The sequence below is a fragment of the Penaeus monodon genome, chromosome 14 (assembly GCF_015228065.2).
Source record: "Penaeus monodon isolate SGIC_2016 chromosome 14, NSTDA_Pmon_1, whole genome shotgun sequence".
NCBI lineage: Eukaryota > Metazoa > Arthropoda > Malacostraca > Decapoda > Penaeidae > Penaeus > Penaeus monodon.
Window position 1 is genome coordinate 325,034 of NC_051399.1, and position 4,011 is coordinate 329,044.

The following is a 4,011-nucleotide window of genomic DNA, read 5'->3' on the forward strand; positions in this document are numbered from 1 at the left end:
GTATATATATATGTACACACACACACACACACACACACACACACACACACACACACACACACACACACACACACACACACACACACACACACACACACACACAATATATATATATATATATATATATATATATATATATATGTATGTACGTATATAAGTGACATTTACTCTTTTGGACATTTTTGTACATGCTATGTCTGCACGTTAATCCAGGAAAGGCCATAATTTCATGTCGGCAACTCGTGTTTGTATCGTTGTCCGAGCAACAGGCAGGTGATGGTGACGCAAAGCCCCGAGTCGACGAGGCAAGTCAGCTCCTCGCTTCTCTCACGGTCAGTGCTATTCTGGCTGTCACGGAGAACTAGTGTACATTCCTTGTGTTTTCTTCGGAGTCATTTATGAGTGATTCAGAAATGGCTTTTTCTTTCATCATGGAATAACTTGCAAATGAAATAAAAGCGGTGGTGAGACAAGGTGACTGGACTGAATAAAAACAAGGTAACTAAATACTAAGAATCCCGTGCATGCACTTTTTATGCCAAGGTATTTTATTCCATAATTTGTTGAGATAATCTAACAAGAACGTTTCGAAAAAAACGGTACATGACTATCCATGTTATTAAGAACTACGAAATATTATGATAACGATAAAAGAAAGAAAGAAAAATAAAATAGCAGGACTACTATCGTCGACATGATTGTAGTTAGTTTTCGTCATCATCAATTTGGTTAGGCAAAAGGAAAATTATTATATTAATTATATTAGATTATTTCTTCCAAGACAACAAGCAAAAACAAAAATATTGGCGGTTCGATATTTATGATGTTTGTTGTAATTATGAGAATTCGAGACAGTATTCATAATAAGAAGAATAAAGAAACAGCAGTAACAACCTTTACCATAACAATAATGGTAATAAAAACAATAATGATACGATATGATAACTTAACATGATAATGTATTTATAAAAAAGTAGTGTTAATACTACTCATTTTTGTAATGATGCCGTAATACTGCGATAGTAATTTTATTACTTATAATGGTATTGATATTAAGAAGAACGAGGATACGAATGGCAATTATCATAGTAATGTAATAGTAATTATGTTAATAGTGATAACTATAAAATTCAGTTGCTACTAAATAGTAAATAAATACCAAACATACTCATATAAAGATACATTTACATGCATTAGTGAGTGGCATTTTCTTTGTTTTCCTGTACACTCGTACAAAAAAAATTCTTTTGCTAACTCTGAAAGTGTTGGCCTACCTCTCAAAAAAGGACTCATTTCGGCATCCACTCTATTTCCATTTGTGCAATTGTTATTTTATTTACTACTTTCAGTATTATCATCATTATTATTGTCTTTATTAATATTACCAATCTGCCACCAGACTACATGCGCCCCGTATGTAGTCTGGTGGCAACAACCATGGTAAAGATCTTGGAAACTCCTCGCATGAATATAAGGGACTATGGCCAGCCAACTACTACATATATGATGTCAGGGAAGATGCCGAAGGTGGCACTTACCCTGAGTGACCGGCTGACGTTTGTCCTTAGATGGTGCTTCTGCATAGGAACGTCTGGCTAAAGGCGGATTTGGCTATCGTCTCAGAGTTGGGGAGATTTAGCAGAATGCGATAAGGGGTTAGACCTTTCATCAGGCTATAGCGATACAGAGCATCTTCAGTAGCTAGCAATAATTAATCTTCAGTAGTAGAGATTTATTGATTCATTCAGTCAGTTCTATAGATCTTATATATATATATATATATATATATATATATATATATGTACACATATATATATATATATATATATATATATATATATATATATATATATATATATATATATATATATATATATATATAAACTCTACAGCTTTGTCATGCCTTATTAAACATTAACATAAATGCACTGCAGCAAAGGAATTTCACGTAAACACTACGCAGAGATTGACCACAGCTTTATTAGCACTCATAAAAGGATTCTCTGGAAGTGCATGGTTTACCAGAATGCCGAGTTCTACGGTGCCAATCTTAGAGTAACTGTACCTACCCTCCAGATTCACTCTAAACCATTCATCAACCACCCCAAAGTTTCACTTAGACAGACTATGTATGCCGTGGACACGTTTACATTCGCTCGTTTCCTTACATTTCCGACTTTGCCATGTATGCATTTAGGTACGTATGTACGCATGTATGAATGTATGTATGTGTGTGTACAGTACACACATATGTAACACGTACACACATATGCATATGTGTGAGTGTGTGAATGCACACACGCACGGATTTGCAGAAATTTGTCTTATTTAGATACGATAGTGGTGCCCGACTGCTGCCTTGTAGTTCAGTCCGTGTATTGTCAAAGGCTATGGGTGTTCACCTTGTACAAAACAAATGCTGCTTTGTAGTCCAGTCCGTGTATGATCAAAGGCTACGGGAGTACATTTTATACAAAATAATCCACTACCTTGTAGCATCTATAAGATGAAAAGTCTTCGGAAATCAACCCTGAGGAAGAATCCGGAGCCAGAGTCCCAAAGGCAGCTCCTGCGACGCTGCTGGTGCCAAACCGTGTCGGTCTGTACCGTTCCTTTGGGTCCATCATCTGCGTGGAGAGAGGGAGCATGATACATGGGCAACAGCTTGCTCCTCAAATTCTGTCGCCCAGGCATTAACTCGACCGATATGAGGGTGGCTAGAGACAATGCCATTGTTGACATTGACTGATGGTGGCCTTCGATATGTGTGTGTGTGTGTGTGCGCGTGCGTGCGTGCATACACACAAAAAACTATAAACAAAAAATAGGAATTCCGGCAGTCTTATCGAATCAGCAATGTTTGTGGAGGAATAAGTAATGAATCTGCTGTTTTGTGTTGTGCTTCTCTTGACTGCAGTTTCTCCTTCCTTTTTACATGTTCGGACTTCTGTTTTTTTTCTGTACTGCACTTTCCTCTCCTCTGTATTCTACCTCACACTTCTACTTATTTCTGACTTAATCTATTTAATTATCAATTTCCATCCCTCCTTACTTTCTCTCCATCTTCCTTGCTCTTGATATCCTCATTCTTTATCTTTTTCTTAATTGGTAAATCTTATCTTTCTCCGTTTCCCAATCTTACTCCATTCCTCTCTCCTTATTTCTCCTCCAATCCTTCCTCGACCTCTTCCTCTCTCTCTCATCGCTCCCCTCCACCAATATAGTGTGGTACTGAAGTCCTGGTCAATAATGGATCGTTGTTATATATATCGAATAGGATTGCAAATGCGGCTGAGTCTGGAGCGTGGTTAGTATGGCTGTATCACACACCGGTAAGGGCAATTTCCTCTGGCGCTATAATGCATTCTTACATTTTTTTTTTTAGGATTTCTAATAATGGGGTAGATGTAATGTTTTCATCTGAAAGCAATATATATAAGGTTTTCGAGTTTACTCCGCGTATCGAGTGCTCTAGAACTTATCTGTTGTGCATACTACTGCGGTCAGGAAATAGTGATATAAAAGATTCCTATGTACTTTGACCACGTAGTATTATGTGTAGACTGTGTTACATGCGAGCAACTTCGATTTTCTTAGATGAGTGTGAAGCCATATTTTGCGCTACGTTCATAACTAATTCGCCTATGGCAAGATACCTGCACACTCTCACTTCCCCAATATCATTCTCCTGAAATACCTTGATATAAATGCAGTCGATAATGGTAAAATGGGAGCGAGAAAAAGAAAACAATGATGGCTGGGGACATAACGATCTATCACGACTAGAATAACGACTGTTAACACGCTCGGGGAATAGGACGTTTGCATTCCAACTTTGTGTTTCCTATTGAGCTTTGCCTGTGATGGAATGTACAGAGTGATGTGAAAGCATTGTAATTTTCACTAGTCTTTGAATACCAACGAGAATTCATGCTGAAGTCATAATATGATTTTTGAAGGAAATATGTCGCAAAAAGCATTTTTCCTAGATACCAATGCGTTGGCGTTGGT

General features: G+C 37.4%; 1 protein-coding gene across 2 annotated transcripts in view; it reads left to right on the plus strand.

Annotated features, from left to right (window-relative positions):
- The first annotated feature begins 352 nt into the window (after positions 1-352).
- LOC119580753 (importin subunit alpha-4-like) overlaps positions 353-4,011 on the plus strand; it is a 68,405-nt gene continuing 64,746 nt past the window's right edge. For both annotated transcript variants that reach the window (XM_037928849.1, XM_037928850.1), the window contains exon 1: positions 353-498. The gene's annotated coding sequence lies outside the window, so the exon portion shown is untranslated. The remainder of the gene's footprint in view (positions 499-4,011) is intronic.